Source organism: Ctenocephalides felis, unplaced genomic scaffold (assembly GCF_003426905.1).
Source record: "Ctenocephalides felis isolate EL2017-DRISC unplaced genomic scaffold, ASM342690v1 CF-g0.4_SCAFFOLD_03570, whole genome shotgun sequence".
Taxonomy (NCBI): domain Eukaryota; kingdom Metazoa; phylum Arthropoda; class Insecta; order Siphonaptera; family Pulicidae; genus Ctenocephalides; species Ctenocephalides felis.
In genome coordinates this window covers 12,490,955-12,502,561 of record NW_020539724.1, presented here as the reverse complement: position 1 = coordinate 12,502,561, position 11,607 = coordinate 12,490,955, and positions in this window count along the sequence as shown.

Below are 11,607 nucleotides of genomic sequence, written 5' to 3'. Positions count from 1 at the left end.
GACACAGGAAGAGAGTTATGTTTGCCAGTATTTATTAGCCGTTTACAAATTTATAATAATGTTCACGGGCAACCGCCCAAAAACCTAACAATGCCTTAGTCCTGGGGCCCTGAAGTAAAAAATGTAGGAAAATGACTCATTAGTACAAAAAATATTAGACGTATCTAATTTGATGGAATCCATAGGCTTCTTAAAGACCTTATTTTCACCACCAAAAATTATTGGAGTTAATATAAGAGTTTCTCATGCATTTGTCAATTATGATTTCTATATTTTTTACAATTGGATAATTTAAAAAACCATTTTTCCCATGTGATTGATTGCTCTGTAATTATCAGTGGTTATTTTTGTCAGTCAGTGGCATTGACAGATGAAATGCTATAGCAGTCGCTTCCTGGGCTATTTTCATGTTTACTCATTATTAAAAACAAAAAAACTGTGGTTTTTGTGTATAATTTATCACGACATGACTTAAGTGACTTGAGAAAATTAATTTCATACAAAGAACTTAATTGCTTTCTAATTAACAGGCGTTCTTGTGATCTTTCTATCAATCACTAATGAAGACCAGAGCACAAAACATACAGAAAAACATTTTCTGAACTAATTATTTATTTTTTTTGTTTTGTCAAACACTGCTCTAAAATGCTCTAAAATGATAATCTAAAATATTATCTATATTTTAATAATATAACAACTTCACATCAATTTTTTGGTCTCGATGTCCTTATTTTGTTTCCTGATTAGAGATGGGCTTATCATATCCGAAGGCGGAGCGGTTAGGATTTTACTCCGCTTCAGAGAGGAGTTATATCCACTTAACAACTCCACAACTCCGACAACTTTGAAACATAATACTTGACACAAATGTGTTCTCTAGTATGTTGTTAACATATTTAAGATTTATTAAGACTTTGGAAATAGTTTACAAATAGTTCAAACATGTTTGTTCATTTTATTATAATAATTACTATTTTATGCATTTCAATATGCATACAAATCTCAAATTGACAAAAAACTTAGGAATCAAAATCAATTTTGAAATTATTTTTGAAGAGAAAATATAGAATTCTTTGACGTTATATACGAAATAAGAACAAATCTTTGTGTATAATATTTTTCACAAAATAATAACACCTCACATTCTTTTATTATTTCCTTTTCTAGAATTAATTAAACATTAGGTAGTTTGATTAGCATACTATTGCTTTTAAACCATTATAAAATCATAATTGTGTAAAAGTTATAATATAATGCTAAAGATTTTTTTGCTGGAGCTCATTTACGGACAAACATTATCGTATACAGAATATAGAATACAAAATAGCATTATTTTGAGACATTATATACCTGGAAAGTCCTAAAACTGGCTGTGAGACGAGAAAAAGACCACTTTTTTCGACCCAAATCTTTGGATTAGTAAAAAATCTCAAGCAAATATCTGCACATGTTAACAGATTTAGTACCAGTTTAGGGAGATCGGATATGACAAATCCTGTGAGTCAACTCTACTCGGATTCACTCCGAGGAGGAGTTGTATCGGAGTGATAACTCCGGAGTGAGTTACCCATCTCTACTCCTGATATTACATCCTGGTTATCATTGTATGCCATGAAGTTGGCTCAAAATTAGGTAATGTACTTTCAAACTGTAGATTTTCATAAAAAAATTTAATGTTGCCTCAATTATAAAATAGAAAAATATTTTTTTCGGATGACTCAATTTTTAGAACTTGTTCTTTTCCCTAAAGATTCGTCATTTCCCAATTTCTCGTCCCGCAGAGTGCATGTGATATATGTAAGAGTCGTCGGGAATTGCATTTGGCAAGGAGCCACTTACTTCGTCCAGTTTTTATTTGAGGAACCTGCCTGTTTCATATTATTTTGTGCAGTAACAAGTTTTGTTGCTCTATTTTTAACAATGATTTATGGGAGGGACTAATGTATTTATTCGATGTCGAAACGCACAGTAATAATAGGATGATTACGATTCAAAATTGTACGTGCCAAATGATAATTTCAGGCTTTTGTATGGTACACACGTAATATTACGTTTAATTAGCAACAACATGTTGTTCTTAATTGAGCTGTGGATTAATGGTTAGAGGAGGTTGGAACTGTAAAACTGTATCTTCTCACCACATTTTTTACCATGACGAAGCAGTTCATGTGCCCTTAGACCACAATCCAGTCTATTCCTTCGTCTAATTTTAAATCAAGATTCCATCTACCACAGCATCATTTTTTCTCACTTCTCTATTATCAGATATTATCTTTCAATTTCTCACGAATCATCGAGTCTGCATTAAAATCCATGTATTACCATATGTACCTTTTTATATTCCCATACAAATGGTTCATTAATCGCGCCTACATAATTCCAGAGCCAAAAAATTATTTGTTTTTTAATTCATGTGGGTGCAGTCTTATTGGACCAGGCCTGTCAATTGATAGACGACCTCATGTCGTAATCTTGTTAAATAGTGACACAGATGAAGTAATTGATTAAAGACAATATACAGTCGAGGGAAAAGAAATTGGAACAAAATTTATAAAAGACTAGTTTTAGGTAGATAAATTTATGTAGTAAATTGGGAGTTTTATTTATAATTACCTGCTGAAGTACAAAATATTTTCTTAGTAACAAAGTCCATTGATTATATAATATTACTACTTTTATAATGAATCGTAGGACGAGTGAGCTTTTTTCCTTCGCAATTTTGCAAATGTCAATAAGTAAAGTGCAAGGTGCGCCGGTTTTATGGTCGTAATTCTTTCCAAGGTCGGAAATGCTGTAAAATTATAGGGAAAAGGTATATTAAATTTATAGAAATTCAAAAATCAATTGGTTTATTAAGTAGATAAAAGTTTATTAGCTTGAATTATTTAATACTAGTTCGAAACTATTTATGCATGTTGTTTAGGATTAGTTATTCAAATCTATAACTTTGGCTATAAAAGCACAACTTGTGATGGCAATTTTATTGTGATCAAGTATGTAAAATATAATTGCGAACGAACTGAATGCAAACTATATACAATTATAATACAAAAACAGTTTTATAGCCTTAGTATCTCTACAAGTAATAATTTAGAATTTCAACAAAACATTTTTCTGCCAATATGTTCCTTATAGAACTTTTTGTCTTTTCAAATTAGTCAGTTTTAAATAAAAATTTAAAATACTTATGGATATAAAATTAATCTAAAATCATAAAATAATTGATGAGGTAATTTGTATTTGTATTCTAAATTGTTTTTTTCCGGCAGAACATAAAATTTAATATTTTTTAAATATTTAATTAACATTCGAATTTTTATCCTTAGTGGTTATGTTATGTGGCAACAAAAATTATTCAATGATTTAATTAAAATTAGTTAAATGATCGAATGAAAATTAATAAGAACATATATAATAAATATTAATAAGAACAATAAATATTAATAAGAACATTATATATTTTTTTCTTTTGCTTTATTGTTTAAAAGTGTGCACAATTTTTTGCTAATAATTCAATTTAGTAAAACATTGCAATAAAAATGGTTTATCTTGTTTGTTTTTTGATCACATAATATTTAATATTTTTATCTATGTTATTTGCTTTATTATATAAAATTCTGTACTAATAAAATTCATCATTTATTTTAGCAAGTAATATCACTTTTAGTGTGGTCATCAAGCCAATATAAATAGTTTTTCGATGTTCAATTGTAAAAGAATTGAAATATATTGGAAATAAATCTTGAAAATAAACCTTCTAAACCGAACCTTTTAAAAAGTTAAGGACAATCTGCGACAAAGAACTTAAATTCTGGACAATTAATTTTTCTAAAATAAATAATAGAATAATTTAGACATATATATACTCACCTTATATAGAGTAACAACAAAACGAAAAAAAAGCTTCTCCAGAACTGAATAACAATATATTATAGGCACTAAAGTGGCTGTTTTTATTTTTGTCAATATTCCTTGCAATTATGATATCAAGTTTTATGATCTTGATCATCATATAATATTGGATTTTATAAGTACAACATTTATTCGATTAGGCTAATGCATCTTATGATATTGGATCTTATAAATACAACGTTTAGATTCATTAGACTAATGTAATGTGATTCGAACTTTATCAAAGGTGCTGAAAGTTAATTGTACCCAATTGTCTATTATCCTCCAGAAGGATTATAGAGTAATCATGTCTATTCTATCAAGCTTATTCGAGACTAGGCCTAACAGTTTCGAATGAATAACACCATAAATCTCTTGTCATGAATAATGAACGTAATGTCAAATTTTTACATTCCCAAACAAGAAATACTGCTGCTGCTCGTATGTAATAGCAGCACATTTCTCGGACCCCGTCTGCCGTATATTGACCGTATTTGTTCTCCTTCCATTCCGCGGCATTAATTGTACGCTTTTGAATAACGCAGTCCAAAGCGTGCCGACAACATCACTCTTCTTTAGAAACTTTACCTAATACCTTCTTTTCTACCTGTAAAAGATCATTTCATCTTTTACAGTTTTTACATTACCTTGCTACCTTTTGGCCTATTATTATTAAGTATTAGCTCGTATGATTGTGTTAGTACCATGTTCTATTTTCGCTGAGACCTGCTCATCGGTCTAGGCGTGTTTTGAGTTTAAAATTCGCGTGCCAGTTGACACGTGAACATCAGGAACGGATACTGTGACAACAAGATCGTATTTAGAAAAAGTGCAGTGTTTGTTTATAGTTTTTTGTAACCCAGAACGTGATTTGGTTGATTCATAAAGTGTGGTACTTGTTTTGGTTATCTGGTTTTATTGGTGTAGTGGTTGTTTGATTTTTTTGGATTGAACATGTCGACGACTTTGAGAGCGACTTCTGCATCGCCTGTATTTTCAAGGAGGAAAAGAGTTGATACAGAAGCCTATATTAGTAAGTTACTGTAATAATAATAATAGTTATAGGAAATGATTTTGAATATCTGAAGTTGATGCAGAATACTGTATCAGTAAGTTACTTCATTATTAAAAATAGGTATTGAAAATGAAATGAACTGCAGGATATTCTGATTTTTAACCAATGTCGATATTTTAAATGATTGTTCAGTGAAGTCTCCCAAAAAATCTTCTCATTTCAAATATATATTCTTTGCTGTTTATATCCTCTTCTTGATTGAATTTCTTCAATGAAGTTTTCTCTACTTCAAATATTTTTTATTTTTTCCCAAGCTCATCTCCCATGTGTCTAATGTCTACAAAGGTCTTGCTTGTATTTATTTTGGTCAGTTTGTTTTGGCATGATGCTTATATTTACCGTTAGTATATGTGCTAAAACTTTGTATTACAAAATAAATAATATTATAAAATACATTTTATTTTTATCTGTTATCTTACAGAAATGTCTGTATATTCAATTTTGTGCGATTCTCTACAAATTTGAATAATTTATATGTAAATTTACTTCTGTTTTTCGTTTATTTTTGGAACTTTTAATCATGTTGTTGAATAATTAATTAATAGACTAAAACTGGTTTAGTTTATAACATCTTCTGCTTTTTTGAAATCCAGTTTTTTAATTAATAGCGTACATATTAATATAGAATCTGTGCATTCTTGTATGGAAAGTAAAGAAAGTGCATAATTAGCAAAGAACAAATTGATATAATAATATTTGTTGCATTTTCTCACGATCAGTCTTTGCATTTTCTTTAAATTGTTAAAACTGAAGGTTTGAGAATACGTATTTTGTTTTTTGAATAGTTTTTAGCAATGATAAATGTTAACCCTTTCCACTCGGATGCCGCCGAGAAATTCATATAAATCTCGGAATTCGCGACTGGAAAGGGTTAATAATTATTTGGTTTGTTCACATACTGCAATCATTTTATCATTCATATTTTATAGAGAAAATAGTAAGTACTCTAATTATGCGACGACGATCTTATTGTACATACAACTTATGTATGTTTACAAGAGATGTAAACATTTATGTATATACAAAAATCGTCCGTTCAGAATAAAAGCATCAGAGGATTCTAACTTATTTTTTGTATTTGCAAACTGAAATTACTATAACTTGCCCTACGGGAAGTTAATTATTAAATTTCTTCTTTAAAAATTATTTTATAATTTTTGGTGAAAATTGTTATATTTCAACATAGGGTTTAATAATAATAAACTCTACGAATAAATTTAGATATCTTATTTCATTGAACTTATAAACAATTATTTATAAATATTTTTAGTTCCTATTGGTTCTTCCATAGTTATTACAACCATTGCTTGACTTCTATCTATTTTTAATATTTTTTCTCAGGCATTTAGGTAAAAATATGCATATGTATATTATCTATTACTATGTTTTCTTGCTTTCTAATCTCCAAAACTATTTGGCAAATGCGTTTTATAATTTTAGAATGTTTAAAGCATGACGTTTCGCATTGTTGCAAGAACAAATTGTTCCATGCCAATGGTTTTGGTATGTCTATTTTATCAAGCATAAAATCTGCGCAATAGATAAATGAAAAGCTTAAGGTTTCCATACACATATAATTTAAAATAAAATAATAATAGATAAAAAAAATATAATAATAATCATAGATGATTCAAAGTATTATATAATTTAAAGACTCTATAGAAAATTATTATTTTTATGATTAGGTACATTTCTCCAACTTTTGGTACCTTTTGTACCATTATTAAACAATCAGTTTACCAGAATAATAAGAATTGCAAATTAATGAATTTTATTGCATTATTTGTTCAGGACGTTTTGACAAATTGATCAATTTTTGTATGGTTTGCTTGATACTTTCTATAATGACACCTGGAATTGATAATGACAAATTTTAATCTCTACATGTTGACTTTTTTAACGTTTGCTTTGTATAATTCATTAACAAAGTTACATTTTTTTCAGAATTTTTATCATTTGTCTGAGAAAGTTATTTATGCACAAAGAAATATAAAACTTATTTCATAACCTATAATTAAAGATACTTCTTATATTTTGAATTGATAATGCCATATTTAAATCTTTTTACATGTTGAATTTTTTAATGTTTGCTTTGTAAAATTCATTAACAAAGTTGCAATTTTTTTGAGAAATTTATTCATTCATTTAATTTTTGAGAAAGTTATTTTTGCCACAAAGAGGTATAAATCTTATTTCATTTTGATTATTCTACTTATGATTATAATATAGTAAATATTAATTAATAATATATATTACATAGAATAAACCAGCAAAAAATTAATTAATTAAAATGAGATATGTATCGATCCTTGATTATTGATCTTGATTATTATATCTCTTGAATGTTATATATTTTTCCAGTTTACTAATTTTTTGTATTTACTTATAGACTTCAAAAGAAAAATTTAATTCTTATTATCATTAATGTTTGTTTGAAATGTGCTATTAAAATAATTATTTAATTACTTTAAATATTAACTATTTATTTAATTTTTTTTAAAACTGTTTATGGAAACCTTAATAATAGGTCGTGCCTCTAATAGACTTATTTCATAATTCATCCGGCGCTCCAATAGAATTATGAATAATGTATATATGGTAAAGAATGTATTTTAATAATACCAGTATACCAAAGGTCTTATTAGTTCATTAACTATTTTTGCCTTTTAAAAATATAGAAAATAATTCTTAGTACATCATTCTAAATATATAATAAATCTTGATTACACATAATGCCAAGTAAAACATGAAAACATAGGTAGTTAGCATCATATTATACAATTGTTGCTGGATGTTATTTTTATACTTGCAAATTATGAAATAAATGAAAATACTCTTAATAGCTACTAAATTACTTCTAAAAATAACTCTATATTAGCATTGTATTTAATAATTATGAGAAGCAGAATTTTTTTATTGTTTAGGCAAACATAGTGTTATAACTTTTTCAGGATTCAAATCCAATTTTTGTCTAATCCAAATCTGCGTAAGAGCTGTATTTTTTTATTTTGACCTTTACAAACTTAAGTTTCTTAGTCTTTCTGCATTTAAATTTTCTTTACTTGCAGTAGGTCACATTTAATTCGATTTTCCACCGAAATTGCAAAACTAGAAATAGCTCTCTCTTAAAATAGACGTGCGAATTATTTTCCAAGGCTGCCTATTTGTGAAAATGTCGGTTTGTGTACTGACATTTATTACTTACTTATTACTTAACAAGTATCAGAAATCACGGTCAGCTAATTGATAAATGTATACAAATAATAAACATAATCGTACATGTGTTTGAAAGTTTGTTTGAAATCTGATTCATAAGTTATTTTTGTTATTCGATGTAAATTTTGTAATAGTTGTAAATGGATAGAGGAAGGAAATTGACTAGACAAAGATAGTGAAATGTGATTCATATAAAATTACTATGGTAATAAATTATAGTAAAAGGTTTTGTGAACTTTGTGTAAAAGTAGCTTAAAATCTCTATAACACTTAAAGATGAGTTTATATAGTTTACAAGAACTAAATTAAATTATTTAAATTAATTTTAAATTAACTACCTTGAGCACTAACTACCTGAATGGATGAAGGTGAAAACTAAAAAGAAAAAAATAGTAAAACTCATATTAATTTTTTTGTGTAATATTCGAATATAATATCTATAACACGTATAGAGAGTTTATATAGTGTTCAAGAAATTAAATTATTTAAACTAATTAAATTAAATTTAGTTAAAAATGAACTACCTTAGGTACTATTTCTTAAAATTATTTATTTATCAAGTTTTACTAACAAAATTGAAAAAAAAAAGAATTTAAGATAATATAGAGCAAAATAGTAAAATAATTAAAATTAAAAATAAGAGTGTTACATTTTTGTTATTAATATAGGTAACAGAATATTTTTTTGTATTTGTGGTATTTTAGCAACTATTTTTTCCACATCAAAGATCTTTCTGATATCTGATCTCAGATCGATCTGATATATATATATTTTTTTATTTTTTTTTTTCGATCAGAGTACATCGTTTCTATAAGTCTATATGATGATATAATGTAGAAAATTAGTTTAAAATATTCGTTACACAATTATCTATCTTATCTGAGTTTTTCCACGAATTATTTTTTGTTACTATTTGCAAAGGACATCACAATCTCTTCCCACACATTTTTATCTCTGGATACTTATGGATGATTTAAAAAACAGAAACGAATTTTAATCTGCATTATTTTAATATTAAATTCTTAAATAGCTATACCTTCACCTATCTAATTTTACTCTCTAATTTTATCTAAGAGTATAAGTGCATAGTTATACTTAAATATATTTTATATAATAATAATTGTGTGGTCTATTATATGGCTTACTATCATAATTTCATTGCATTTGTTTCAATTTTAAGTTTTTGTCTATTTATATAATTTTCGTGCTTCATAAGCATTGTATAATTTTTTTGTTCTATTTTCATTCCATCATATTGTTTACATAGTGATCGTCGGTCAATAAACTTTGGATTAAATTTAAATGAAATGTGTGGAAACTTGAATTTTTTTTTTCTATTTCATATTTTTAATTAATTTTTTTACTTTGACAAATTATCAGTAAAATATTAACTTGAGGGGTTATTAATAATCAAACTTTTAAATTAACAATTGGTTCTATAAAAATTATTTCAGTATAAAAAATATGCTTAGATTTTTTTTGAAAATTTTGATTTACTTTAATTATTTAATTACCAACGTTTATCACAATAGTTGTTAGTATTACTAACTAAATTACTAGTTGGGGGCGTCCATAAATCACGTGATCGATTTATTAAGCATTTTTGGACTCCCCTCTCCTTTGGTGAAATTCAAAAACTTTTCCTCCCCCCACCAAACATTACATGCACTTTTGTAAAATTTTAGATTTTTTTGCAAAATGTTTTGATTTTTCTAAAAAAATCACGTGGTACCTTACCTCCGATACCCCTCCCTAACCTCACATGATATTTCGTGATTTTTTGTCAGACCCCCCTCCCCTAAAAATCTCATGTGATTAATGGACGCCCCCTAGGATGTGTTATTTCGATGTTGTAAGTTCAAATAATATATAATATTGGAAAAAACCTGTATTAACTTTCAAATGTTTTATATATCTATTATATAGATCAGTCTGCATCGAGCATTCGTGCGATACACATCGGTAAATAAATTTACATAATCTGATAAGAGCGAGTGAGTCAGTAAGTGAACAATGGAATCTGGCCAGTACGGTCAGGAAAGTGACGACGATGACAGTGGTCATCATGATTTTGAGGATTGTGAATTGAATCCAGTTGATAACAGAATTACGTCATAGAAGAGTTTGAATACGAAATGGATGACATTAGTGTTATGAAATAAATGATTTGGATAATAATATTAATGAAACAAAAGTTAGTGAAATTAATTTAGTAAAAATTGTGAATATAAAAAAGTAATACGAAAAGTATTAAAAAAGGAGTAATAGTTTAGAAAGAAAGAAGATTGTTAAGTAATAAAATATTTGATAAGATCGCGAAAAGTTAAGTGTGATAAGGAAAAGGTGACCTTGAGTACAAGTTAACAAAACCCCGTTTTAGAGAAAACTAATAATGATGGAATTATGAAAACGATGTAATATCGATTGGGCCAGTGAAGTAAATGAAGAAATGGATAGTAATTTAAATAAAAAAACCTATGAGAGGAGTTTTTGTCTATTATGATGAAAGGAACGAAGGTCATTTGTTATATATGCAGAATCAAAAGATAAAAATTTGGGTAGACTACATCCAATGGCGTTAGGAAGAATTTTACATACAAAAGTGTCAAGTGTTAGTAATAAGATAAGTAATGTTGCAGCTATAGGTATAAATAAAATAAAATATGTTTTAATGATTGGAAGAGTGCTAATACAGTGGTAAAACAGAAATACTGGACGAGTATAATATTAAAACTTATATTCCGAAGCATAAACTACGAGATAGGTATTATATTTAATGTAGACCCAGAGATTGAAGAAGATGAAATTCATGAGTTGCATTAAAAACGGATGTTGAAATTATTAAAGTGAAGTGTATTAAAAATAAAAGGCATATAATAGCAGCTATAAACACAAAGAGTGAAGATTTGGTTCAGGGGCAGTTATCTTCCAAAAATGTATTTATTCATTCAGTAGCTTGCGAGGTTCAACCTTTTATTGAAAATGTTATACAGTGCCACAAATGCTGGAGGTTCGGCCATATTCGTCTTCAGTGCCAGGGCAGGCAAAGATGTAGAAAATGTTCGGATGAACCATGATGTAAAAGAATGTGTGAGCCAAATAGAAAATATGTGCTTTATGCCGAAATAATCATCAAGCGAATGATAGAAATTGTCAAACGTATTTATATAATAAAAAATTAAAGAGTTGAAAGCATATCAGAATATTTCTATAAGTGAAGCTAAGCAAATATTGCGTAAGAGAACATATGCAGATATAGTACAGACCAAATTTTATAATACAGAGATTATCAAAATGTTATTTCCTTCATTAATTAAACAATCAGATAATCAATTAAAAAGATTTAATAATAACAAGTTTGAAATGTGTTCAATCATATTAAGAAAAAGAAGAGAAATTAATGAAGAAATATATTGAAAATTAGA